General features: G+C 42.8%; 1 long non-coding RNA gene across 1 annotated transcript; it reads left to right on the forward strand.

The window, feature by feature from the left end:
* Window positions 1–8561: 8561 nt before the first annotated feature.
* LOC124391429 lies at window positions 8562–14468 on the forward strand. Its single transcript, XR_006926974.1, has 3 exons — window positions 8562–8639; window positions 13083–13173; window positions 13285–14468. It is a non-coding gene; the product is annotated as an uncharacterized LOC124391429 (long non-coding RNA).
* The last annotated feature ends 3492 nt before the right edge of the window (window positions 14469–17960 follow it).

Consider the following 17960-nt stretch of genomic DNA (forward strand, 5'->3'; position numbering starts at 1 on the left):
TCTTGGCGCAACGAGTTCTGCGCGTACTCCGCCCAAGGCAGAAACCGACTCCACTCCCCCTGGTCTTGGTGACAATACGTCCTCAAGTACCTCCCCAGCTCTTGGATCTTCCGCTCGGTTTGGCCATTTGACTGGGGGTGGTAGCCGGACGACAGATTGACGGTGACTCCCAGCAGCTGGAAAAACGCCCTCCAGACATGTGCGGTGAACTGAGAGCCCCAGTCTGATACTATCTCCTCCGGGAGGCCAAAGTTGCGGAAGACATGGTGGAAGAGCACTTCTGCTGTTTCCAGAGCCGTGGGGAGGCCTCGGAGAGGAACGAATCTGCAGACCTTTGAGAATCGGTCGACGACCACTAGAATACAGGTAAAGCCCTCCGACCGTGGCAAGTCGGTCACGAAGTCAATGCCGATGTGTGACCACGGCCTCTGTGGAGTAGGCAGGGGGATGAGCTTGCCCACCAGTAAGTGCCGAGGAGTCTTTGAGATGGCGCAGATGTTACAGCCCCGGACAAACTCGGCCACCGTGTTGCTCATTCCTGGCCACCAGTACCGCCCCTGCACCAGACGTAGAGTCTGCTTTCTGCCCGGGTGCCACTTCATGAACCGCCTTTAGTAAGGCCTGTTGACATTCTCGAGGAACGAAGGTCCGGTTCCTAGGACAACCAGGGGGGTGCCGGTTCTCGTCGTGTGGCCGTGCGAATAGCCTCGTCCAAATCCCAGACGATCGGGCTCAGAATGAGCGCCGGAGGCAGGATAGGTCCGGGCTCGGCGGGTTCCTCCGGCCCATAGATCCTGGAGAGGGCATCAGCCTTACAGTTCTTTGTCCCTGGCCGATAGGTAATGCTGAAGTTAAACCGCGTGAAGAAGAGAGCCCACCGTGCTTGTCGTGGGTTTAGTCGCTTGGCCTCACGGAGGTACTGGAGGTTCTTGTGATCTGTGATTACTGTGGTAGGATGAGCGGCTCCTTCCAACCAGTGTCTCCATTCCTCCAGGGCCAGCTTGATGGCTAGGAGCTCTCTGTTCGATGTCATAGTTCTGTTCGGCCGGGACAGTTTCTTGGAGAAATAGGCACAGGGATGGAGCCGCAGGGGGGTTCCCGCCTGCTGAGAGAGGGTGGCCCCTACCCCTGTGCATCCACTTCGACGACAAACGGGAGCTGGGGGTCTGGATGACGTAAAAGTGGGGCGGCACAGAACCTCTTGCGCAACTCCTCAAATGCCCGTTGAGCCTCTGGGGTCCAGGAGAGGGTCTTGGCTTTTCCCCGCAGAAGAGACGTAAGTGGGGCGGAAACCAGGCTGAAGCCTCCAATGAACCGGCGGTAGAAGTTTGCAAATCCGAGAAACCTCTGAAGCTCCCTTATTGAGGTGGGAACTGGCCAGTCCCGTACAGCAGCCACCTTCCTCTCATCCATCCTGATGCCTGCTGCGTTGATGACGTAACCCAGGAACTGTATTTCTGAACGGTGGAACTCACATTTAGGGAGGTTCAGATACAGTCAGTGTTTTTGAAGCAGTGCCAGGACCTGGGTGACGTGCTGATGATGTTCTTGCAGTGACCTCGAATAGACCAGGATGTCATCAATGTAGACAATCACAAACCGATGGAGGAAGGGGCGAAACACCTCATTCATGAAATTCTGAAAAACCGCCGGAGCAATGGAAAGGCCATACGGCATGACCCGATACTCATAGTGACCAGAGGGGGTAATGAACGCCGTCTTCCATTCATCGCCTTTACGAATACGCACCAGGTTGTATGCACTACGGAGGTCCAGCTTGGTGAAGATGCGGGCCTCACGTAGATCTTCTAGAGCTGCGGGGACCAGGGGAAGCGGATACGGAAGCGGGGAGATCAGTGCATTGAGGGCCCTGTAGTCGATGCAGGGGCACAATCCTCCGTCCTTCTTTGACACAAAAAAGAAGCTTGAAGCTGCCGGGGAGGAGGACTGGGTGATAAAGCCCTGTCGGAGGGCCTGTTGGATATAGCTCTCCATCGCTTGGTGTTCTGGAGCTGACAGCGGATAAACCCGGCCCTTAGGCAGTTTGGCCCCCAGTCTCAGATCTATGGCGCAGTCCCATGGCCGGTGTGGGGGCAACAGAGTGGCTGCTTCCTCACTGAAGACATCTGAAAAAGCATGGTATTCCTGTGGGACGTCCACCTGAACAGGCTGGGGAGCTCCTTCCACCTGAGTAGCTGCCAGGGTCAGGGTATTCTGGATGGGAGTCGGGAGTGGGAGTAAACACTTCTGCCGGCATGCGGGGCCCCACTCCAAGATGTCACACGGGTCCCAGGAACATATGGGGGAGTGCTTGGCCAACCAGGGACGACCCAGGATCACATCCACGGTCGAATCCTCCAGTACGAGAAGTTGTATCTCTTCTTGATGTAGAACCCCGACTTGGAGGACGATAAGTGGTGTGCAGTACTTCACCTTGCCTTTTCCCAAAGGTCGTCCCTGAATGGTCTGAACAGCGAGTTCCTGCGATCCCCTCTGCCGGCGTAGCTGGAGGCGTTCTAGACACGCCTGGGAGATGAAGTTCCCCGCGGATCCCGAGTCGACTAGGGCAACCGCAGACAGAGAAAGAGCAGGGGTTACCAGGGTGACCATGAGCGTGGACAGGTGAGTAATGTCAGAAGAAAGCGTAACCGTACTCACCGTCCGACGAGGAGGCCTCACAGGACATTGGGCCACACGATGTCCTCCCTCACCGCAGTAGAGGCAAGCTCCAGCCGCCCACCGACGCTCCCTTTCCTGACGAGACAGCCGCTGTGAACCAAGTTGCATGGGTTCAGGTTCAGGAGCCGACGAGACTGCCGTAGGTGGAACTGATTCGGCCTCTGGGGATTTGCAGGCTGCCAGGTGCTGAGAAACACGAATGGATCTCTGGATGAAAGCCTCAAGCCCCAGAGAATCATCATATGTGGCCATTGCCAGCCTGAGCTCCTGATTCAATCCCTTTCTGTATACAGCCAGCAGCGCTTTCTCGTTCCAGCCAGCAGATGCCGCCAGAGTGCGGAAGCGGAGGCTGTAACCCGACACACTGTCTCTTCCTTGGTGGATATTCAGCAGCTGATCGGCAGTTGACGTATCCCCGGGGGCGGTGCTAAAGACCTCGGTGAAGTGCCTCGTAAAGGCCGCGTATGTCGTCAGCGCCGGGCTTGCTGCGCTCCAGAGTGCTCTAGCCCATGCTAGCGCTCTTCCGGTGAGCAGCGAGATCAGGAACGCAACCTTAGCTCGTTCGTTCGGAAAGCTGTGAGGGTGCATCTCGATATAAAGGGAAACCTGGAGCAGGAATCCATGACATTCCGCCGCTTCTCCGGAAAAAGACGCCGGGAGAGCCATCGGTCCGCCGGAGGGTGGTGGAGCTTGGTTGGCGGTCGCCGGTCGGAACGCCTCCCGGAGCGCGGCGGTGAGCTCCCTCACAAACTCAGACATGGCAGCAGGCTGGTCCTCCACGAGACCAGACGCGGCAGCGGGCTGGTCCTCCATGTTGAGGTAACGCGGTTCTTTCTCTTGTGTTTGTGTCGGTCCGTTCTTCTGTCAGGCGCTAAGAAAGTTCTGAGACCGAGTGAATTCAAAAAGGGCTTTTCTTTAATAACAAAAGCAAAAGGGGCAAGGCAGAAAACACAGAAGACACACACTGAAGCTAGTAAGCTGGAAAACAACTACAACTAAGTAGTTTGGGCAGTCCGGTATGTTCATAAGTCTAAGCTGTAGAACGGACGGTGGGAATGTGGATAAGCAGGGTCTTTATGGTGTGGTGACTGATATGGACCAGGTGTGGAGGATTAGTAAGTTGGTGAGCTGCTTGGAGTGATTGGAGGGGTTGGTGTGGGTGTGGCTGCTGGATCCCTGACACCAATACAGTGGAACCTCGGGTTACGAATTTAATTCGTTCCGGTACTTTATTCGTAACCTGAAAAGTTCGTATCCCGATACAAATTTCCCCATAATAATGAACAGAAACTTCGGTAATTCGTTCTGGACAACCAAAAATATTAATTAAATAAAAATAAAACCAATATTAACTAATATTATTTACTTTTAACATGTTATATTAAAATCATACCACATAAAAACATACAAAAGAGGAAAACATCTTTACCGGGTACTTTCCCTTTGAGAAGACTCGCTGCAGGAGGCGGCGTTCGTAGAAGGGGAGGAGGAGAGTTATTGTTTGGAAGGAGAATCTTATTATATTATATTATTATATATTATTATATATTATATTATAGAATATTAAAGACAGTGTTATTAACACGAGCTGAGACAATTGTTGCATTAGAGGAAAATGAGAGCTGTTTCTTTAAGGCTACTATCAGTTGGTATTGAAGTCCAGAGTGAAATTCATTATGGGTATTGTACTTCGGAAAAGACTGTAACCCTGCTAATCTATCTTTATAAAAACAAGTAAAGTGGTTATGCATCGGCTAATGTTGTCCATCTCATCATTCCACGAGCATCAACTAACGAGTTGTTACGCTGCTGCCGGGAAAAGTTCAAGCGGATAAGTAACACGATGCTCTCGCTAGGGACACAGGACGCTAACTGATGTGACGAGCTGCGTGGATAGAGCAAAAACAACCAACTTGCCTGTGATTTTTTGGTGCGTGACGTTCGTATCCCGATATATTGTTCGTAACCAGGGGCAAAAATTTTGATGAACTGCGATTCGTAACCTGAATTATACGTATGCCGGGGCGTTCGTAACCCGAAGTTCCACTGTACTTTTGAAACCAATATATTTTTTGCAGAAAACATAGTGTAGACTTAAGAAGGCATTTTACTTTAAATTGGTGTTCGAATAAACAAACTCACAATATCTTTAAACACTCCACAGCAGTCAATCTATGTGCCATGCGTTTAAATTAATCTTTATGGAGGGTGCCAATAATTTAGCACTTTGATGTCATGCACTTGGCAGCTTTAAGATTCAGCTGATCCAATTAAATACTTTTTTCTCTCACCTCCTAGCAAACAGTTTATCAGTATTACAATATAAAGGTACATTTGCTTTTTTTCTCTCTCCATACTATTATTAAAGAATAATGTACTACATATACATCTTTATATACTGTACATTATGTGCAATATTGTACAAGTTCTGAAATAAACTGAAAAAAAAAAGGCCACTAGATGTAGCAAAAAAGCTTTCCAGGTGTTGAATGAACATACAGCACATTAGCTACAATGCTACATTGTGTTTAAGCTCAAATAGTATCATATACAGTACATTCAGTAAATGAGGTCCAACGATCCTGCTTCACTGTGCATTTTAGGGATCTAGATTAGGTTATTATATCGTTCTTCTATTTGTGAGTATCTAGTGTTTATGTATGTACTTATAAATTGTGCAGGTCCCCTGGTGGTCTAGTGGTCTAAGATGCAGCGCTCTCACCGCTGCGACCCGGGTTCGATTCCCGGTCAGGGAACCATCCCCAGCCGCTTTCAGTGCCGGTCCCAAGCCCGGATAAATTGGGGAGGGTTGCGTTAGGAAGGGCATCCAGCGTAAAACATGTGCCAAATCAAACATGCGGAGGATCCGCTGTGGCGACCCCTAACGGGAGAAGCCGAAAGAAACATTATAAATTGTGCATTTAAAACATAACACATATTCAAGCCTACGCTACAGTTTTTCATGTCTCAAGTAATTTTTGTTGAACAGTTATCACCTCCAACAGGGAGCATTACATTGGCTTTTCCTCAGTCCCTGCCATGCTTCATCTCAAGTTTCACACTTTATTTTTTTATATGTCAGTGACAGTTTGTACAAGGAAATTATTAAATCTCAAACGGATCCACTGCTCAGTACAAATCCGCAGGCCACAGTGAACACGCATGCAGACCAAGACTCACATGGAAGACTTACAGTGTAGATCTCAGTGAGGCAGGTTGTTCGGTTTTTGTTTATCCGGCTACAGTTTTATGGCGTGGAGGGTGTTTTGTTCTGACTATGCAAGCCCAGGGCCTCGGATTTCATGGCTTCTACCAGGAAGCTGAGCTCGTTGCACAACGTCTCGTGTTTGTAGGCCATGCGGATCTGCGCCACATTGGTGCGATGGATGTCGTTCCCTTCCGGCCCGTCCTTCAAGTAGTTTTCCCCAAGAAAGTGCTTCTTCTCCTGTTGAATAAGAGTACAAATAATTAGAATAAGAATAATAAATTCCTTCCTATATAAACATTTATCTTGTTACTGTAGGGCATATGGCATTTTACTTTCATTTAGGGCTGTAACGCTTCCTCAAGTAATTCGATTACAAAAATGTATTGCTTCGTTTCGTCCATTTAAATAAACACGGTGCACTGTGTTTCCCACGGACCATTATTACTGATGCACGACCCGCTAAACCAACTGACCTCACTGGAATGCTCTAGACAGGTAACACAAAAGATGCCGCAGAATGAAAAATGGAGGAATGGAGAGAAAACAGTGAAGGGTGTGGAGAAGATTCAGGCCAAAGAACACGACAGAAAGTTTTCAAAGTTTGGGATCATTTCAAAGTAAAACATAAAAAAAACACTGTACAGTGCGGTTACCCTTTTTAAAGTAATTTAAAATAGATTTTAATATTTTTATTTATATACAGTGAGTTTCAAAAGTCCCTCCTCAGTGGCGGTGTAGCGCAGGTAGTGGAGCACGTTTTTAAAGCTGGTGATAAATACAAAGATTTATTGCGTGGAAAATTTCAATAAAAAAACACAAGAAAACCACATCACAATACTGTAGGAGATTTAACAAATAAATACATGAGTGAGAATTGAGTTTTATTAAACAAATAGTTTCCCATAACTTTAACTCTACATGGCCACTGCAGAAGGGCTTTTTGAATGCGCTATGTTTGTATTTTGATGTAATATGCATATTAAATGCACTAAATGGGTTTAATTTTTACCTATTAATTTTTTTTATTTACATTTTTCTGAAAAAAAAAAAAAACAAATGACTTGTTGATTTTTAGAGATCCATCTTATTTTCTCCTTATTGTTCTTTAATAAAGAAAAAAGACTTACTTTCAATTAATCGATGGAATAATCATTAGAAAACTAGATTACTAAAATAATTGATAGCAACAGCACTACTTGAATTTCTTAAAAGGTTTTATTGAATTCAGTGCGCAGTGAGCACTTGTGGAATATTTTGCTCTTCTCTTTTGTCTTTTTATTTAGCATGAACTTAAACAAAACACCGACTTGGACACGAAGAAAGAAAAACGTAGCAGCACAACATCATCACCCCAAAAACGGTAATAACTTTAAATAAACCTATCGGTAATTTTAATGACACGGTAAAACTTCATATAAGAGCGCAATATTTAACTCTCCCACTCGCTCTTAGCTCACCGTGTTATCAGAAATAACAATACAAATAACACTTCCCTCTAATCTAAATAATGCAAATATAAATTTTTACACTCTTAAGTGCCAAACATGTCTCGATTAAACTTTTTCAGTTTTTGCCTAGTGACTGGTTTTGTCATAATATCAGCAATCATTTTCTCAGTGGGACAATACTCCAAGATTACCTTACCATCATTTACAGTTTCCCTTATAAAATGGTACAGTAAAACCCTGTTGCATAATTCGTTCTTGAAAATTGCTCGTATGTCCATTTGCTCATACATTAAGAATTAATGTAAAAGTTATTTAATCCGTTCCGAGATCTTATTCGATCACTTATTTCTGCACTTAAAAACTATTTATAGCCTATTTTAACAAACAAATACACCGCAAATTACCGTAATATAAATATAATTTAACACTTACTCATGTGGTAGTGGTTGATTGCGAGTGTAAGACGTGCACCACGCTCATAACCTCCCCGGTTTCCATGGTAATTCTATTTACTTCTGTTTTCACAGCACCATCACTGATTTTCTTGGGGGACATTTTTCAAGATTTCTAGTGAAATAAAACTATAAAACTAAAAAGAGTTAAGTTTTTGTGCCTTCGAAATTTGCTCGTGAAATAGAGTACAATTTTGCTAGTAAGGTCGCTCGTATCTCTGTTTGCTCATACTATAGGTTGCTCATACAACGGGGTTTTACTGTACTTGATATTAATGTGTTTGCACCTTTGCGTACAGATTGGATTTTTGGCTAGTGCTATGGTACCTTGGTTGTCTTCATACACCTTTGTTTTCGTGTATTGGTACGTGTCCATACCCTTAAGTAGCTGCTCCAAGTAAATACATTCCTGTAGAGCTGATGCAAAGGACATGTAGTCTGCTTCACATGTAGATAATGCCATGTTGGTTGTTTTCTGGTTTTCCATGAAATCAAAGAACTTCCTTCACTTAGACTGACACAATATCCTGAGGAACTACATCTGTCTTTTGTGTCTGATTCCCAGTCAGCACCACTATATGTGACATTGAAATATGTATTCAATTTCATAAATCTGTGAAGCAGTAAAGATATGTTACAAATGTTGTGAATGTTTACAACTGTTTATAAAAGTTGTAATGTAATTTGTTTGTCATTTAGTTCATCTGTGTTCGACTAGTTTGGTGCAATCAGATCGATTGCTTTTCCCTGCTTGATCATTAGAGGGAGAACTCGCGGGTTTCTTCATTCTACATAAAGTTTGCAGTGGGGAAACTAAAGTGTGTTCATGCTTCTTCATCTCCCTCTTTTCAGGTATAACACATACACTCTTAGACCTAGTCCTTCTGTGTCATTTCTCCTGAAGCACAACTCATTTTCTGCTGTACCTTTTAGGTATCTAAACACGTTTTATTGTGTTCCAGTGTTGAATTGTTGGTTCAGCAAAATGCTGAGATAATTTACTGACAACAAAATTAAATCTGGTCCAGAACATTTTTGTTGTTAGCTGCTATGATTAGATAATCGACCCATACATTCAGAAAATACTTTCCCATCATGGTTTTCTTTTGTATACACAGTTATTAGCTGGGTTTTGTGTAAAACCATTCTCTTTCAAACACACATGTAACACAGCGTTCCAGTTTTGCCCAGACTGCTTAAGACCATAGAGTGATTTCTCTAATTTGCATACTAGTTTTTCACCAGTTTCAGATTTTTGTTCATAGCCCTCTGGCTGTTCCATATAGATTTCCTGATTAATTGGTGCATAAAAATAAGCTATCTCAACGTCCATCTGATGCAAGATCAAATTTTCTTGTGCCGCTTTCTGCATAACCACTCTCACACTTGTGATATCAGCTGTGTGTGAGAATGTTTTATCATAGTCAGTCCCTTGTTTCTGACTGTACCCTTTTGCAACGAATCTTGCTTTGTATTTCTCAGATGCATCAATGTCCTTTTTGAGTGTATAAATCCATCTGCCCCCAACTGTTTGTTTACCTGGTGGCAAATGAGTGAGTGTGAATGTCTTATTTTCCTTCAGTAAATGCATTTTTGTCCATAGCATCCTTCCATTGCCTTGCTTTGGTTGATGTTATGGCATCCTGGTAAGTTTGTGGTATATCGCACACAACTCTGTAACAACAGTCTATACGTGTTTGAAGTTTGTCTTCTATATTGTCAGTCTCAAAATCTTGTAGATAAGCTGGTCTCCTCCTACTTTTTGGAGGGTTCCTTCTGACTTCATTCTCAGCATCTTTGCCACCAGGCTGCGTGTGATCAGTATGTTCAGGCAAAGTCTAAGAAACATCACTTGCCTGGTACCTGCCTTGGCCTGGTACATTTTCTACATTTTTATCAATATCTTTCTCACTGCTAATGATGTTAGGATCTATCTCCTCGAATTTGGTAAATGTCTCAAATGTTTATGTTTCTTTGGTTGTCTTACTTGTGAACTTCACCAACCTATGCTTTTGAACCTTCTCAGTGTTGGATAGTACACTAAATAAGCTGGACTGTTTTTATCATAGCCGATGAACACACCTTGTTCACACCCAGATTCCAATTTGCCTTTCTCTTGTTTGTAAGCAAAACATATCGATCCAAATTTCTGCATTTTGAAAACATCTGGCTTTCTGCCTGTGAATAACTCATATGGGGTTTTCTTTGTACGTCTTCTGAAGCAAACATGACATAAGCTGATGTTTGCATAGCGTAGTTCCATAAATCATCTGGTAATTCACTTTCTATCAGTAAGCACCTGGTTATGTCATAGAGTGTTCTCCAACCTCTTTCTGCTGTGCCATTCTGATGAGGTGAGTAGGGTGCAGACGTTTCATGTCTAATTTTATTCTTTGTTAACAATGCCTGAAAATCTCGACTCATAAATTCAGTGCCATTATCCGAATGGATGCACTTGATTTCTCCATAAGGTGCTATGTCAGCTAGGAATTTTTCTGTGGCTTGAATTGTGTCTCTTTTGCACTTCAGAAAATACACTAACACAGTACCGGAATAGTCATCTGTGAACGACTGTGCATATCTGTGGCCCTCTTTGCTCTTTGTTGACATGGGGCCGGCTAAATCAGTATGAAATAGTTCTAAGGGTTTCTTTGCCTTTTTGTCTGGCTCCCTGTTTCTTGTCTAATCAATTTTTTCTGACTGTGTTCTGTTATATCTCCATGCTTTTAACTACACCTTGTAACATTTGGATACCGTCTTAGTTACAATGACCCAAAATTTTGTGCCAAGTTTGTAAATCATGACACACATTGCACTGGTCAATACTCTCTACGACAGTTGGCAAATTCATGAACTTTCCACTTTCATGAACGTCAAACCTGCTGCTGTCTTTGGTAACCATATGACTGTTCCCTCTTTTGAAGGTGATTGTTGCTCCACCATTTGTTGCTCTTGCAACTGAGAAAATATCATGTGGGTATGTAGGCATGTATAGAGCATCGCGTAGCTGAACTCTGTGATGCTGTCCAGTGTCATCTAGGAAGAAAATCGCAGCTGTTCCTCTTTGTTGAGCCATTCCGCTGCATTTTGTCCCGTCTGCTAATTCCACTGAATGAGTTTCAGGATGAAAAGTGCTGTCAAAGTCTTTGAATTTCTTGATGTCATTCACAATATTAGATGTCGCACCAGCGACTATCAAGATGCCTTTGATCTTTACATCGTCTGATGGTCCTCTAGATTCGGAGTTCTCAGCTTTGAAGAGATGGTCTTTTTCATCTACAACATTTCTGGCATCATCTTGGCCTCCCTTTTTCTTACATAGAAATTCTGCATGTGTATTATTTTTGCAATGATTGCACCACACCCTCTTGAAACATTTTCTGGCTATATGTCCCTTTACCCCACATTTGTAAAAGGTCACATTGGTATCCTCATATTTTCTGTCTTTAGTGTGTGACTTTAAAGGGCCTCTTGCTTGTCTCATGTGTGCTTCCATCACATTATCTGTGGATTCTGTTTTCATTTTCTCCACCTCCTCATAGGGCTGGGCGATAAATCGATTTTATTGATTAACTTGAATATGTAGTGTAAAAAATCGGGTTTCTCTTTAATGTCCGCCGACGCTCCCCTCTGGGCTTCCATAGTTTCGAACGAACTCAGCCCTCCCCCCGCGCGTTTGCCATAGAGATACACAAACAACATGGCAGCGAGCAGAGAAGAACTTGTTTCCAAAAAAGGCACAGGGTCATCTGTAATTTGGAAATGGTTCGGTTTTGCTGCGTCAGACGCACCACAAACACCCCGCTGCTGTGTTTAAAGGCTGTTGCAAGCAAAGGTAGCAGTACCACCAATTAATTGCAGCACCTCAAATAGAGGCATGCTGTCGAGTGGGAGAGATGTGGGGCTCAACGAAATGAACAAGACAGCAGTAGCACAAGACTGCGGTTGGGCAGCCGCATTTTGAAAATACACGGTTAAGCAGCCGCACTTTGTTTAGTGTTGCGCGTCTAATCGTACACTTACGGTATGGGTCGTGGGAGCCGGCAAAATAGGTGTAAAGACACTTCAGAACAGCGTTTCCGTTAAGAAACAGAAAAATCAGCAATTTAATCACCATATTCAAACATTCATAAAACATTTTTTTTAGGTTTGCTCAATCTTTAAAATTATTGTCTATTATATTCTTATTTAAAATTTCAACTCATATTACTGTGGAGTTTTTAAGAAAAGTGAAGGTAAATATCACTCTAAACATCATGGCATTATTAACCATGTCCCACATTCAAACACTCATAAAAAAAAATTCTTTATAGGTTTGCTCAATCTTTCATATACTTCTTATTTACAGTGTCCCCGTCTATTACTCTCTTAAATTTGATCTCATTTTACTGTGGAGTTTTGGAGAAAAGTAAAGGCAAATTCACTCAAAACCTCAGGTGCATTTTCAATCATGTTCCACATTTAAACACTCATAAAACATTTTTCTTTGTAGGTTTGCTCATTTTATGTTATGTTACGTTCTATTTTCACAGTTTACAATGGCAGGGCCGCCATCTTGTATTTTTGGCTTGTTGTTTCTGATTGCACTTTAACCCTAAGTGGGTTATAATCCCAGAAGGGTAAATAAACTTTATTTAATAAAGTTAAAACTTTTTTTGAACATTTTCTTTGTCATATGCAGACTGATTTTAAGCAGGGGGAAAAAATCGATTCAAATCACAAATCGGATTTTTTGTGAAAAAATCAGGGATTTTTTTTTTTAGGCCATATCGCCCAGCCCTACCTCCTCATAAATTCTCTATCTTCTTTTAAAGTCTATGAACTTAACATTGTCATCATTTTGCAATATGTGGATGGCTAGCGGCTTGAAATAATCTGGTAGTTTACGGAGAATCATGTCAATCTATCACTCATGGTTTCTCCAGCATCTCTCAATGCTGTAATGAGGTTCTCTGCTTTTATAAGATAATCAGTAACATTTTCGTTGTCCTTCATGTGTAGCTGGGTTAACGATGTACATATTTATTATCCGTGGCTTGCTTTTCCCTGAATAATGCTCTTTCAGTATTTTGATTGCTTTTCTACCATCATCAGCTGCTTCATGTCTTATAAGCGATAGGCTTTTATCATCTATAAGTCGTATTAATTCAGCATAGCAATCAGCATTTTTCTGCCTGTCTTTGATTAGCTGTTCTGCATACGCATCAACAGGTTCTTGTAAAATAGTTTCTTTCAGCTTTAGAGTATGCAAATAGCCAAGGAATCTTGTTTCCCAATGGTCATATTTCTCTTCAGATCCATCAAACAGAAACTGCGGTGCCAGAAACCCTGCTGCTCTACTTGACATTTTGTAAAATCGCTGACGTTGTTCCTAATGTGTCTCTTGGTAAGCTAGTTTATCCTTTTCAATAACGCGTAATACGTCGCGTATAACTTACTAAAAAAAAGAAAAAAAAATGCTCACTTGTTTCCTTTCCTGGGCCAATAACCTGTTGAGATCCTGCGTACAGAGGAGCTGAACACAAAGTGCCAAACAATATGTGAGGAGTGTGACTCCTGAACCTAGGCTTCTGGAGGGGCCTCTGGACACTCCCGGAGGAGCATCAGGGTGTCTGGGGTTCTTCTCGGACGGTCTGGGTTCAGGGCACCTGAAGATAGTATGATGGGCTCAGGGCGTCCATTGAAGGAAAGAAGACATCACAGAAGAAGCCATCGTGACTTTCCGACTACCCCTTGGGTACGGTGCTGCCTACTTTTGTCCCACAACAGGTTTGAAGAAAAGATGGATCACAGCTTCAGCCCACAGAGGTTCTTACACACCACAGTGCTTTGGGGAAATTACTATTCCTTGGGGACGAGAAAACCTAAGGGGAGGCAGTGTGGTGCTGAGACCATTGGCTCCCTGCCATAAATGTGTTCATTATTTTTTCCTTTTGTGTGTGTGTGTGTGTGTGTGTGTGTGTGTGTGTGTTAAGTTAGTTCGGGTCAGAGATGAAAGAACTGTTCGGCCTCTTGGTTTTTTCTTGTGTTAGGTGAAATTAGGACACTTTCTAATACCCATATTCTTAGGTTGTAAAGTTCAGGGAATAAACCACGTAAGTGCTGCTTTGAAATGGATCTCCGTCTCCTGCCTATTTATTTTTAAAGAGAACACAACGCTACAATATTATAAAGTCACATACAATGTTGTGTACATACAAGCATCCTACTTGTGTCAGTAAGACATCATGAAATATTAATCCAATACTTTTGAAACCAGTATATGTTTTTGCAGGAAACATATTGTAGACTTAGGAAGGCATTTTACTTTAAATAGGTGTTCGAATAAACAAACTCACAATATCTTTAAACACTCCACAGCAGTCGATCTATGTGCCATGCGTTTAAATTAATCTTTATGGAGGGTGCCAATAATTTAGCACTTTGATGTCATGCACTTGGCAGCTTTAAGATTCAGCTGATCCAATTAAATACTTTTTTCTTTCTCACCTCCTAGCAAACAGTTTATCAGTATTACAATCTAAAGGTACATTTGCTTTTTTTCTCTCTCCATACTATTATTAAAGAATAATGTACTACATATACATCTTTATATACTGTACATTATGTGCAATATTGTACAAGTTCTAAAATAAACTGAAAAAAGGCCCCTAGATGTAGCAAAAAAGCTTTCCAGGTGTTGAATGAACATACAGCACATTAGCTACAATGCTACATTGTGTTCAAGCTCAAAATATGTATCATATACAGTACATTCAGTAAATGAGGTCCAATGATCCTGCTTCACTGTGCATTGTAGGTATCTAGATTAGGTTCTTATATCGTTCTTCTATTTGTGAGTATCTAGTGTTTATGTATGTATTTATAAATTGTACATTTAAAACGTAACAAATATTCAAGCCTACGCTACAGTTTTTCATGTCTCAAGTAATTTCTGTTGAACAGTTATGATCACCTCCAACAGGGGGCATTACATTGGCTTTTCCTCAGTCCCTGACATGCTTCATCTCAGGTTTCACACTTTATTTTTTAATTTGTACAGATGTCAGTGACGGGTGTTTGCATTTTGATGTAATATGCCTATTAAATGCACTAAATGGGTTTAATTTTAACCTATTCTCTTTTTTATTTACATGTTTCTAAAAAAAGATAAATTACTTTTTATTTTCAGAGATCCATCTTATTTTTTCCTTCTTATTTAGTATTGTTCTTTAATAGAGAAAAAAGACTTACTTTTGATTAATCGATGGAATAATCATTAGAATACTAGATTACTAAAATAATTGCTAGCAACAGCCCAACTTGATTTTTTTTTAAATGTTTAAATAATTGTTTTTAACTGTTGCTGATATTTAGTATTTTTAGAAGTAAATATAAAATACACTATATGGACAAAAGTTTTTGAAAAACTACACCATGAGAAAGAATGTGCTTTTTGAACATCCTATTCCACATTTAGTCCCCATTTCCTGTTATAATAACCCCTACACTTCTGAAATGATGTTCCAATAGATTTTTTAGTGTGGTTGTGGAGTTCACCTATGTACAACTGCACAAAAGTTATACACTTGATAGTGTTGAACTACATTGACTTTATTTTGTATTTAGTATTAATTTACATTATATACCATTTATTGATATTGACCATTATTTGTCACTCACCAGGCTTTTTTTTTTCTCTTACAAACAATAAGCTGCTCTTCCTCGGTTGAGGGAAAAGGAGATGCATAAAAAAAACAGCAAATCCACCCGAAAGCTGATTCGCTCACCTTAGGGACAACTGCTGGATTAGTCTTGAGAGTCACTCGCGAGAAATCCATAGCAAACCGAATACAGGAGTTATGAACCGACAACGCAAACTTCACTAACCCGCTTCGTGGTTGAAAGAGCCAATAACAAAGCAAACTTTAGCGAAAGGAGCTTCAAACCAATACTTTCTATCGGCTCATAAGGAGGCTGAGAAAACATACTAAAGACCACAGACAGATCCCACGGCGGAATCAGCGGCTTTGAAAATGTGTTTAGGCGCTGCGCCCCCGACACAAACATGCACACAAGTGGGTGATGACCATTGGATTTTCCGTCAATGCCTACGTGGCATGCAGAAACAGTGACTTACCGGTTGAAAACGCCCTGCCCTTATCTAAAAATTCTTGCACAAAGCATAACACCTCATTTCCTCTCATATGCAGAGCGCGTCCAAGCTGCGTTCACATTGTGTATCGTCTCAATCACTTTGCGGTTGGGGTGGCACTTTGGATATAAGCGGTGTGCCGCTAACCAGCACTGAAACTCTCTCGTTCGCAACAGTCCCAATGGAATGACAGACACTGGCGAAGCCTTCAGTCCTAGAAGGAGTCTGAATAAGACTCTCTTCCCTCTTTGGTAGACAACCACGAATCGACCTGATGCGCTCCTCTGATAGAAAAGCCTGAGACAGGTATGAGTTCAGACTGAGACCCAGATAGATTTTTCCTGCGTGGGCACCATGCAGATTTTTGTCTCGCTTATTCTGAAGCCTAAGCCCTTCAGGTGAGAAACAAGCATATTCATATCCAACTCCGCCTGCCGCCGTGTCGGAGCGCAGAGGAGGAGATCGTCCAAATACGCTGACACTCTGAAACCAGCTGTTCTCAGTGGTGATAGTGCAGCCCCTGCACATTAGGTAAAGATACTTGGGGCTAGTGCCAGCCCGAACGGATCTGTCAAAAAATTGTAGGCTGTGCCCCGATAAACCTTAGAAATGTCCTGTGTGCTAGATAAATACTTATGTGAAGGTCTCTGGGAATAGCACTATACAATGCTTTTAATGTGAGCATTTTTAACTTGTACTTTCTGAGGTGTTTGTTGAGGTTCTGTAAATCCAAGTTCTGTAAATCCAGAATGGGATGGAAACAAACCCGCTGAAGCTCCCGCTCACAAACGGTGTGGTGGCCCCATCTAGCGGCGGAGCTGGGGTTTGCAACTCTGATTCGGGTTTTTTTGTGTGTGTTTTTGTATGATTTTTCACACGTCTGTGCCCTCGGCCCACTGCCTGGATGAACAGAACACATTTTCATTTCTTGAAAAAAAAGAATGATCGCAGAACCTACTGAATAACCCCAGAGAGGTGGAGAGGAAAGAAGTAACATTTTGGGCACTGGGTGAACTGGTGCCAATACTTCAACCGAAGAACCTCCTTTTTCTGAACATTGCTCTTGACTCACTCCCAGACACTTCTTTTTACCCAAAATCAGACCACATGTCTTTTCTTCCCTCCCTGAGGGTTAGCTGGGCGATGCCTAGCTGCCTCTGCCGCAAAAGAGGCCTTGCCTCTGGCCTTGGCCTGGGGACCATGAACTCTGGCTGTCCCCCTCTGGAAGTAGAAGCAAAACTCGTATGCATGGGTAAGGTGGTGCGAACAGTAGGGTTTCTGGGGAGGCATGTTTCAAACGCATCCCCATCCTTCTTGTGTAGGTCGCACTGCTGGCGCACATTTGACACCACAGCCGGACAGCCCCAAATCTTCCATATTGTTCACCTCCAGTCTAGAGAAACCCTTAAAAGGTACTCTATGTGAGAAAGCTTTGTCTCAAAAATGGCACATTTCTGCGACACATGCAAGGACGGCTAAAATCCGCTGCTTAACTGGGGAAACGTGCGATGGCAGCCTCTTTCTATCAATAAATTCCCTTTCAGCACCCTGGTGCACTTGTTGAGATGGCCAGTCAATAGAGAGCTTTTTGGCTGCTCTCCTACAAATCTCAATGAGGTCCAGCTCACCTGGCATGGGGGAGGGGCCAAGGCCTGGAAAGAGGATTGGGAGGGAGGATAGCATCCTTCTCGTCTTCCTCCAAAAGACGAGCAACCTCATCATCTTTCTCCTCTTCCTTGTCTCCAAGACATTAATCAAAGAGTGGAGGAAGGTCAGGAGACACTTCATCCATTAACTCTCCCCAGTTACACCTTGCCTGGGGAGCAGCCTCGTCCCTCTCTGCAGGTGGCAGAGAGACACATGGGTCTCCTTCATTCGCAGCTGCGTCGCGGCAATGCAGGTAGATGGAGATGCGAACACCGGGAGATAAATGAGATCACCACAACGTGCCTTTTTAAAAATCAGGTCTTGTAGCGATTATCCTTCCTTAACCCACTTTACATGAGGTGAAACCTTATTATTTACCTTAACAGTGAATA

Source organism: Silurus meridionalis, chromosome 9 (genome assembly GCF_014805685.1).
Source record: "Silurus meridionalis isolate SWU-2019-XX chromosome 9, ASM1480568v1, whole genome shotgun sequence".
In the NCBI taxonomy this organism is placed as follows: domain Eukaryota; kingdom Metazoa; phylum Chordata; class Actinopteri; order Siluriformes; family Siluridae; genus Silurus; species Silurus meridionalis.